Here is an 11,852-nt window from a genome sequence, read left to right on the forward strand (position 1 = left end):
CGGCAGATCCCAGAGGTCGGTGTCACACCATATATTTTAAAAACAACGCATTCATTTTGATGGTATGTTTCTCTCTACCTGGGCTCTGGAGACGCTGGCGTGAGTAGCCTTGGGCTCCCAGGTCCTGCGTAGTGAGGAGTCCGAGGCAGATATGAAGCTGAGCAGCAAGGGTTGTGCCAACAAACACACAGCAACAAGGACAAAAATGTTGGCTGTGAAGAGAGAAGCTCTGGGTTCTCTAGAACAACTGTCACCACCATGTACCGAGATCCCGAGTCTCTGAGATCACTTGTCCACCTCCCTGCCACATAGCCCCCACAGGCTCCTCATGAGTTCCAGCTGGAGCCACACTGTGGCCACACTGACAAAGCCAGTCCTGGAGGGGCCCTCTGTTCTCCTTGGCTGCCTGGCCTGGGCGTGGACACATGGCTTTTCCTCTTACTTCATCTGAGGGTAGATTGGAATTTTCCAACAGGAATGTTTACAGGGCAACTCGGGAACAACAAAAGCCCAGAATGAAACTCAGAGGTATTTAAGGACCTGATTGATGAACAAAGGGTCACTAAAATTCCAGCACAGATTTGCTGGTCAGGGAGAGAAGCTCGTATGCATCTGGGGGTGCAAGGCCAGGCTGCAGATGAACCCACATGTAGTAGATTAGAGAGCAAAAGACCACCCTGAAGCTGCTACCTGGGTTCTACTCTGGGTTGGGCTCCTTACCTCCATATCCCTCGCTTACATGGCAGGCTCACTTGCCTGGCCCGGAAACCAGAGTCTCTTACAGTTGTGAACGTGTTTGCTGTTGTGTTTAAGGATAATGGACAGTTCTGCACTGCATCTGAACTTTGGCAAAGATTTTAGATAGAATCCGTTTTCTGACTTACCATTTGCTTAGATGTTATCTTAAGAATGAAAAGAATAGCTTGGTGGTGGTGGCACATGCATTTAATCCCAACACCTGGGAGGCAGAGGCAGATGGCTCTCTGTGAGTTTGAGGCCAACCTGGTCTACAGAGTGAGCCAGTGAGTTTCAAGACAGCCAAAGTTACACATAGAAACCTTATCTCAAGAAGAAGAAGAAGAAGAGGAAGAGGAAGAGGAAGGAGAAGGAGAAGAAGAAGAAGAAGAAGAAGAAGAAGAAGAAGAAGAAGAAGAAGAAGAAGAAGAAGAAGAAGAAGAAGAAGAAGAAGAAGAAGCCCAAAATCTCTCCTTTAAAGTGGTGCTGATTAGGACTAAGGACTAAGGTATATGTAGTCTGGCCAACTGAGATTGACTAGGCAATGCTGAATTCCAGAAGCTATCATCAGGAATGTAACCAAACAGTGAAAATGCACGGTGAAGCAAACTATAAGCAGGGGTTTGCAGGGCTAGTTTGGGAACTGGGTTGGAAATGCCAACTCTGACATGTTCTATTGCACATTCTTTGGGCAAGGTTCTGCCCAGCGGAGGAGCTGAGCATGCTGAGGCTTCTGTAGCCATGCAACAGAGGCAGCTACTGACAGCAGAAACTTCCTTCCATTCTGGAGAATGGAGTCGAAGAACAGCACCAGAGGTAGCCAGCACTTCTGCCTTCTTACTGTATCTTCCCACATCAGAAAAAGGACCAGAGAATCCTTTGGGGCCCCACCCTCATGACCTGCATTTTCCTTAAGACCCTGCCTCCTAGGTATTGCCACACTAACAGCTTCAGTTTATGGGTGTTGAGCTGTGGCATCCTTACCTGTGAAATGGCAGAGCCCACATGGTTTATGATAGGAAGATGAACTTATTACAGTACCTGGCACATAATAAGCTTGCAATAAATGGTGATAAGCTTTCGATGCTGTATTCCCCTGCACCGAATGCTCTCCAGGTTGTTGCCAGGTTGATATTCATGTCTCATCTTGGGGATTTGAGGGAGCCACTTTGTTTTATCCTGAAACAGGCCTGAATGAGGGTAAAAAAAAAATAGAGGCCAAATGCTTCTGCATTCCTAAGATGGCTGTGAATTGTCAAAGTCTTTCAAAATGATTTTTCTTGAGGCAAAATATAAAAATGCACAAGCAAAAAAAACCCCTCAAAATCATTAACGGCCGAGCTCAGAGTCACCACAGTGTAAACAGAGCTTGGAATCAGAAGCAAGGACCTGTGACCACAACCCTACCGGAACTCCTCTTGGCCCCCAGGCACCCCTGGGAGGATGTAGCCCCAAACCAAGCTAATCTCTCTGCTTCCTTCTCCTGTCACTCTGATGCCCTGTTGCTACCTAGTGTCTCTCTTGGCTATAATTCTTAATGTTTGACTTCGAGTTTCTTAGGATGTTATGATATTGGCTTAAATGGCCTAGGTAGCCTTTATCAGTAGCTGAACCAAGACCTCAGGGCTACCTGTTGCTCTGGAAAAAACCTCCACCTGAACCTCCTCTCTTAGCATGTCACTGACTGAGATGGGACATACCTCCTACCATTATATGGCTAGAAGTTGTAACCTTACTACCTCAGAATGACACCAACACCGTAATTAGCAATAGGGGCTTTAAAGGGATGGTTGACTTATACTGAGGTCATTAGGGTGACTGGTATCTCTATAAAATGGGAGGACCATAACAGCTATCTAAATTTGTTTTCAGTGTAATAAAAACTCAGGATTCAAAAATTGAGATAAAGATCTGATAAATCCAAGGACAGTAGGGAGTCAATTGGCTGACCCCCCTTTTCATGTATTTCCCTGACCACCTCTCCCAGAAATCCTCCCTTCTCTCTTTCTGTTCTTTCTAGAAGAACTCCTCAGCCTCCAAGAACTCTATTACTATTCTTGGTCAGCCAACCGTTCGAGTCAGTCCTATGATTCAAGGTGGCTTTATTGGGACAATTGAATGTCTGTATAAATAATTCTCCCACAACAGTTCTCTCTCGTTGAAATAAAAAGGAAACATTTTTAACTCTAATATAGTAAAACTATATACAGTAAAAACAATACTGGAGGATCCCTGGGACTTGCTGGTCCATTAATCTATCTAAACAAATCAGCTGAGTTCCAGGTTCACAGGGCTGGTCCCTGAAAATAATGTAGAGAGACTGGTGAGACAGCTCAGTAACTAAAGACGCTTTCCCCCAAGCTTGACGACTTAGTTCAATCCTCTTGACCCACACGGAGGGAAAAAAGAACCAACTCCTCTGCCCTCCACATGTATGCAATGGCATTCATACACACACACACACACACACACACACACACACACACACACACACACACACTAAGCAAATGTAAAATCATAATAATGAAAACAACATAGAGGAAAAACTGAGGATAAACATCTATCCATACAAAGCAGGGTCTTGGAAATCAATGCCCCAGAGACATCAAGGGACAACTATATTATAAAACCATAGCTGGAAGCATTCCTTCAAAACACTGTGAATCTGCCCATAGCCATGCATGCTAATTATGCAAATACCTTTGAGACAGAAGCATCCAGCCTGAGCATGGAGAAGGAAGGCAGGGGGAATGAGTACTCCAAATTCTAACCCCCGCCACAGTGTTGCTCCCTGTGAGATCTCACAAGACCGTATGTCAGCCTTGATTTGAGTAAGTCTTTCTTTAAAAGAATTTTGTTTGTTTTTAAAATTCACATACAATATAAGAGGTTTAATTGTGACACTTCAGACACACTTTATTTGTCTGGCCCTTCCTCCCTTGTTCCTGCTATCTAGCCTTTTGTCTCCCAGCACCCTTTGACCTTCCATTGTCCCCTTCCTGTCATTTCACGTGTGCTCTGCTTTCCCTCCACCCTCCTTAAAGCCACTTCCCTCCATTAGGGTCCCCTCTCCACTTCTGTGGCCTATATTCAAACCCACCTGTATAAACATACATACATGAAGATTAAAAGCAAGGATTCATATATGAGAGAAATAGTTGGTATTTATCTCTCTGAATCTGGTTTACGTCACTTAACATAGTAGCTTCCAGATCCTCCCATTTTCCTGCAAATTTTGTAATTTTACTTTTCTTGATAGTGAAATAAAATTCCATTATTTCTGTTTTACTCATCTGTAGAAAGATATCAAAGGTGATTCCGTTTTCTTGCTATGATTGGTAGAGCAGCAATAAATCTGGTTGTCAAATATCTCTGCAGCAGGCTATAAAGTCCTTTGGGCACATGTCTAGGACAGCAATAACTAGAAATTCTGGGTCCCATTTCTTTCATTGCTCTACAATGCCTGCTTTTGTGCCAGCACCATGCTGCTGTTGTAATGTAGGTTGAGGAAAGGCATGTCTGAATCCTCCAGCGGTGTCGTTCTAATTAGGGGTTCTTTGGGCTAGCTGTGATCTACTGTGGTTCTATATGATTTTTAGAATTATTTTTCTATTCTGTGAGGAGTATCTTTGGAATTTTGAGGAGGGGTTGCCTTGAATCTATATATTACAGTAAGACAGACATTTTTCACAATATTAATTACGTGGTACAGAGCATAAACCTTTTTGGCAACATCTAGTGTCTTCTTCAATTTCTTTTCTTGATGTCTTAAATTTCTCATTGCTGAGATCTTGAACTTCCTTGATGAATCTTTCAGATTTAGTCCATTTGGGGGATGTCACTTTTAAAATTAGACGTCCAGGGCCCAGTTCTTACCGCTTATAGTGTCTTTCCTTCAGGGGGAGCTGGATAAATAGTTGGATCTTTCCTTTATCAAAAGTTAAGATGAGCAGAAAAGAGGCCAGATAATTGATCTTTACCAAATCCCTTGGCCTGCCCTCCTCTAGCGTTCACAGGTTCTGGTCTGAAGTCTCAGAATCTGTCTATACAACCTTTACCATGCCATTGACTTTTGTAAATTAAAAAAAAAAAAAATAAATAAAAAAAAAAAAAAAAGATCTACCAGGAGAGGGAATCTGTGATTTTTTTTTTCTTCTTGGCACATTTCTTCATAGCCTGTAAAGGCCAGGACTCTGGGCTTGGTTATTTTAATTCTGTGTCGTATTGGAGATTTATTTGTTGCTGAAAAGCTGTCATGCGTACAAATGGGGCATCCATACAGTCTCTTCATGTTTCATCTGAAAGGAAAATAATGCTATTCATTGCTTCTCCACCCCGTGGAGCTCACTGAGCCGTTCCTACAGTGCATAGCTGCACAGCTCTAGTTACAGCAGTGGTATCTTCCACTACCGTTCTCAATCAGCTTTGTGAATAAGAGCTGGTTTTTACCAAGTTAACATGAGAGGAAGAGATTCATTTTTGTCTTCCTCTAAGTCTCCAGCTGGGAGCGGAGAGTGGCCACATTGTCTTAGTCAGCTGTGGTTCCCGCCTTCCCTTTTGAAAAGAACTAAATCTGCCTGCTTAGTTAGGCTCATTGTTCTGTAAAATCATATGTATTTTCTCCGGCCGTTGTTAGTGTGGATTGTGGATGTTGCATGCTGCCTGATGCATTGAAAATCCAGCTATTGAGCCGAGCCTGAGCTTTGCTTAGGCTCTATTGTTCCTTACCATTTCCAAAGAGCTTCTGATTGCACGCCTATTAATCATTCTAATATGCCTTCATTATGTGGATACTTGTCATTCTGTGATGGTTTCCAATGTAACTCAGTTAGGAGCAGCTTCCCTCACTCAGGTTGATGTGCTTCAGCATGCAGACACCAGCATTGCTTCTACATCTAAACAGCGTACACTGCGGCTCATGTGGTCTAGAGGTTAGGTCTCTTCATTCACAATCTCACACATTCCCTCTGGACGTCATTCTTGTGTTAGGTGCTGGACCCACAGGCCTACAAGAACTCCACACCTCATAAGGGGAGGGGGCCGAGGAGCACATCCTCAAACAGACCCATTGCCAGTCTCCAAAGAGCAGAGAGACTCCCTCTCCTGGAAAGAGAAGTCAAGGGCAGAGGCGCTCCAAGGATCATCGTTTTCAGGACTCACCAATTTCAGAGGACTATTCGGGACTCATTTTCATCTTCCTACTTCTCTGCTCTCCACACTCTAGCTCCATCCTTGTGCTTATGAGATAGAAGAATCAAAGAAGGGCTGGAGAGGTGGCTCAGTGGTTAAGAGCATTGCCTGCTCTTCCAGAGGTTCTGAGTTCAATTCCCAGCAACCACATGGTGGTTCACAACCATCTGTAACGTGGTCTGGTGCCCTCTTCTGGCCTGCAGACATACACACAGAATATTGTATCCATTATGAATGAATGAATGAATGAATAAATAAATAAATAAATAAATATTTTTTTAAAAATTTTAAAAAAAGAATCAAAGAAAACAGCCAGACATCCCTATTTCCAAAGAGCAGTGTATCTCATTAACAGCAAAAAATACTTCTGAAAACATGACCCCAGTCTGTCCCTTGAGTCCTGCTGGACAAAATGGATCATTTACTCACATTTAAACCAATCATTAGTGAAGAACGTGGGTTGCTATGACTGACTTCAAGTCATCAGAACCTCAGGATGTCAACTCAGAAGCTGACATTCTCCTTCAAACAAGTAACTGCAGGGAATACAGAATAGCTGAACAAAGTTATGAGTCTCTTAAGAAGCAGAAAAGAGCCAGACAGTAGTGGTGCACACCTTTAATCCCAGCACTCTGGAGGCAGAGACAGGTAGATTTCTGTGAGTTCGAGGCCAGCCTGGTCTACAGAGCAAGTTCCAGGACAGCCAGGGCTACATACAGAGAAATCCTGCCTCAAGAAAACAAAGTAAACAAACAAAAAAAAATTAGAAAAGGTGAGTTTTGTGTCCTGGATGTTTTCATCTCCGTAAAATTCATACATTTGAAAACCACGGCCTACTGTAATAGTAGTAAGAGGTGGGACCTTTTGAACACGGTTCAGGACCTCTCTCGTGAAGAAGGGACTATTTGTCACTGTGAGGATACATGGTGCCATCTGCAACTTAGACAGCGGCTCTCATCAGACCCACATCTGCGGGAACTGAATGTTGGACCGGAGGGCTCCATGAACCGTGCGTTTCTGCTCTGTCTCAGTTTCCCAGCCCTCGGTGTTTTGTTACAGCATCCAAACAGACCTACGTGGAGATAATGCATGTCAGGTCAGCGCCAATGGAATCTGCTGTAATCACTTCCCACCCAACTGGAAGTTAATGTCTTCTAGATAAATGGCAAACAGAACCCACAAACCTGCGGGGTTTTAATTTTTATTATAACACAGTGTCTTGTTATCCTAGAGCTATAAATCTAAAATCTATTTCTACTATTTATAAATTAAGTATAAAATGACAAAACAAAAGGAAAATTGTCAAAACTAAAGCAACAAAGGGCCTCATTTTGCCAATATAAACTTTAATAATGACATAGTGAATGAACTACTATAGAAATTTCCTAAAATACACACCAACATATATGAATGGAGTTTATATAGCAGGGGAAAATGACTCCCCACATGCTTTATATTCTAGGAAGCACAATGCCAAGTATGGGTTAGTTCTTTTTGACTTATTTTTAGGGGATCACAAGACCTCCGCAAATATTACAGGCTACTATCACTATTTTGGTTACCTTCTAGAACTGTATATGACAAGACCTATTGCTAATGATACTACACACTTGAATCATGGGGCATGGAGAAATCAAACTAGAATGGGCCAGCCTTCTTAGTGGCATGGATATTATGAGTAACCAACCACTTTCTGATTGTATTCTAGGCCTGATCCAAAGGACAAAATTCATGTCTGGGACTATTAGCTGGGTCAAAAAGTCTGTGGCTGGCTAAGTCATAGGCTCCAGTGGAAAACCTAACACTGCTAAATGGGCACAGTAATAAGCTGTCCCCTCTCAGTTCTAATCTTTAAACACATAGACTAGTGTATCTTTCAACCCTCATCAGGTGATTCTTTTTGCAGTAGATAGTGATTAATTCAGAGACCTCCCCCACTGGTCAACCTGAAGAGATGAAGAGACTGTGGCATGCTCAGCCCTAACTAGGACATCTCTATCATGACCTTTCCCATCAAAGCTCAGGGATCATCCCAGAAGAGAGGGTAGAAAGACCATAAAGGTCAGAGGTAGTGAATATCTCCACTGATAGAATATTTGCCAGACTTGACAGCAAAACTGCTAACACGAACACACAGCAGCTGTGACTGCATGCACAAGACCTATACATAATCACCAATGCTGAGAACACTGCTTTGTGTAAGGATATACTACAAGATGACAACACCATGTTTAGACAATTTGAGAAATTATTTGAAATTCTGTCCTAATCCTAAGCCACAATTTATTTTACAATTATTTCATGAAACTCAAGTCAACTCAAGTAGCAATTTTTAAAATCAAACATTGTATACAGATCAGTCTAAAGATGCTCTAATTTGATGTTCATATGCAATAAGAAAATATTATCTTTTCCTTATAATTAAACCATTATGCTTTGATAAGAACAAAATCTTTGCATGTACAATAAAAACACTGATCTCTACGGCAACAATAGGCTCTAATATGAGCTGAGATGGTCCACAAGGCTCTGTGGAGTCAAGTCAATGGTTCTAAGAATCAAGGATGCAGTGACATCATGGGATGAAAGATGAGCAAACCCTACCAGAAACTCCTCACTAAGTTTGATTTCTATTTAACTTGTATGTACACATGTCCATGTGTGTGCATGTGTGTATATGTACACTGCGTAAGAATGTGTATACATGTATGTCAAGGTCAGTGGTCAGCTCTGGGTGTCCTCTTCAATCATTCTCCACCTCATGTGATGAGAGAGGGTCTCTCTCTGAAACTAGAACTCACCTACCCAGCTAGATAACCTGGTCAGTGAGCCCTGTCTCCACCTTCCCAGCACTGGGATTATAAGCACATACCTCTGTGCCCAGCACTTAACATGAGTTCTGGGTGATCAAACCCATGGCTTTATGTTTACAGGGCAAGTACTATACTGACTGAGCCATCTCCCAGCAGAATACTTGGAGTACCCCAGGTGTTTTTTGTTTATTTGTTTGTTTTTGTTTTGTTTTTTGACAGGGTTTTCCTGTGTAACAGCTCCAGTTGTCCTGTAACTAGCTCTGTAGACCAGAATGGTCTTGAACTTACAGAGATTCACCTGCCTTTGCCTCCCAAATGCTGGAATTAAAGGTGTGTAACACCACTGCCTGGTTATCCCAGTTCCTAACTCTTGCTCTCTCAAGTGAATCACTAGATGAAGCCAGGCAGCTTTGGAGATTGATGGAGGATTCTCATTGGCTAATAAACAAACTGCCTTGGCTTTTTGATAGGGCAAAATTTAGATAGGTGGAGTAGACAGAACAGGAAAAAGGAAGTGAGGCAGATGGCTCAGACAATTGCCCCGCCTCGCCTCTCCGAGCAGACTGCCATGTCTCTCAGGGAGAGAGTTGCGATGAAGCTAGCCGCCAGGTCAGACATGCTGAATCTTTTCTGGTAAGACATCGCTCGTGGTGTTACATAGATTATTAGATACGGGTTAAAGCAAGAGATGTGAGAATAAGCTAATAAGAGGCTGGAACTGATGGGCCAGGCAGTGTTTAAAAGAATACAGTTTGTGTGTTGTTATTTCAGGGCATAAGCTAGCCTGTGGCCAGGAGCCGGGCAGGATGAAAAGCAGGCCTGCCCACAGCCCCTCACTACAGGAGATCACAGCACTGGATGAACCTCTGTAGAAAGGGGAACTAGACTCATAGCGCTGAGGCTGGTATTCACTACCCATCTTCTGTGGTGGAACTGATCTCTTTTTTCTTTGTTGAGACAGGGTCTCACTGCAAAGTCCAGAGGGCCTTGAACTATGGAGGCCAGGCTTGCCTCAAGCTCACACAGGTCTGACTACTTTTGCCTCTGGAGTGTTGCAATTAAAAGGATGTACCATATTTTTTGAGACCCTGTCATTCAGTGGTACGATTTTCTGTGGGGTGGTGATCCAGTGCAAAACACTGTGAATCAGAAAATACTGCAGAGGCTTAACAGCTACTTGTAACAACTTGACCTTTTATTGATCTTGATTGGAATAAACCATTTAAAAACTCCATGAGACAGCAAAATTTGAAAATAAATGCTATTACTTGTTAAGTATAATATTAATACTATGTTTTTTGAAAGAGGTTTACTATTTTGGGAACATATACTATAATATTTACAGGTATAATGATATGATACCTAGAATTTGCATCAAAATACTATAAGGAAGCTATAAGTGAGCAAAGATATTGGCCCTGTTAGACTGAGATGGGACCCAATGAGGGATACATTGAACTGGTCTTATTCTTGATATTTATGAAAATGTAACATATTTTTTTTCATAATGAATCTATTCCTGAAGGCCTTCTGTCTCAAGGCTCATTAGTTCACGTTTCACTCAATAAACATTTTACCAGGCCTGGGTCAATGACCCACCAGCTCCTACTAGGGCTGACTTGCTGAACATTCACAAAACAAGAATTCAATTTTTTAACCACAAATATATCATCATTTAGCTCATGAACAACAGGAAGGCACATACGTCATGAAACTGATCCATGTGACATCAAATGGTGATTTCACATCAGCCCCGATAGAGGTTATCCCTGTCACTTGAGGTGACACACCCAAATTCTAAGTGCTCTTCTGACTGAATAGGTCTGCTTCCCTCTAAAAACCCTCCTTTCTAGTAAACTCTGGCAGCCAGCTTGTCGTTGGTTAAACGTCAGTGCAGAATCACTAAAACACAAGCATTTTTTTAACCAAACATTTTGTTAGGTGATGTAGAGGGAACAACAACAACAAAAACAAACAAACAAACAAACAAAAAGCTTCGGGGACAAAGTTAAGAGAGAAGACAGAATATAAGATCAAAATTATTCTGATCAACAGATATATTAATTTATAATAAATAGATAATTTATTAATAAAATTATTCTAGCTGTCTTAGACCTGACAGGCTAGGAGAACTCATACCAAAAATAATGGGAAGATAGATAAAATTGGGTGGCGACAGATAATGAAATGAAACAGGAGTCAAGATTGTGCAGCAGACCCTACACACCCACAAGAAACTCACCCTGCAGCCCCAGGGATGCTGGACCATAGTAGTGGTGAACTCAATATATCCTATATATTTCCTGACTATACGTGTGATAAAATTTAACTTAAAGACAGGCACAGTAAGAGGCAACAAGAATAAAAACAGCAAACAGAACAGCTGTAACAACAGATTATACTGAAAAGATGTTCAAAGCTTCTGAACTGAGTTTTCCACTTAACATTTCAGATGGTGGCCTATTGGAGGTCACTGAAACCACAGAGAGAGATAAAGCAGACAGCAGGCCATTAGAGAGCTGCTGAGGGGTTCCAGACCCAAACAGAACAGAGGAATTTGTAACAGGACCCTAAATACAGTGACAAAATTACGTCCACTGTTAGGGGCTTTGGGGTGCTATGACATCATTTCTGGCACCCCTACCTATGAGGTATGAGGTATTTCCCCCAGCGAGGTGGTTTGGGAACGAATTCCAGAAGAAGCAGCTAGAAATGGTGGGAGACTCTTAAAGGAGCTTCATCATTCCTGGAAATCCCCAAAGGATGCTGGTCTTCTGGAGCTTTGAGGACCTTTATTTATAGTTCAGGGCCTCCAAGGACCTCAGGTAACAGACAGTTGGATATGCCTTTGTATAGGCCCAGGACCTAATGCAGCAAAATCCGTGTTGAATTAACATGGTTGCTACAAAGATGTTGGCTTAAAATGGGCAGCAGTGAAATCTGAATAAAAGCTGCTCTGTTCCTTTGCAGCCTGGAGGCTGGCTGGCCAGCGGGAACCTTTCCCCATTTGGCACAGATGATGCCTTCAGAAAGATTTTATCAATTGGGTCTTGCGGAAATACTGGTGTCAGCGTAGGTAACACTGTGCTCACTGTGTGACATGAGCCTGGCATA

Source organism: Arvicola amphibius, chromosome 6 (assembly GCF_903992535.2).
Source record: "Arvicola amphibius chromosome 6, mArvAmp1.2, whole genome shotgun sequence".
Classification (NCBI taxonomy): domain Eukaryota; kingdom Metazoa; phylum Chordata; class Mammalia; order Rodentia; family Cricetidae; genus Arvicola; species Arvicola amphibius.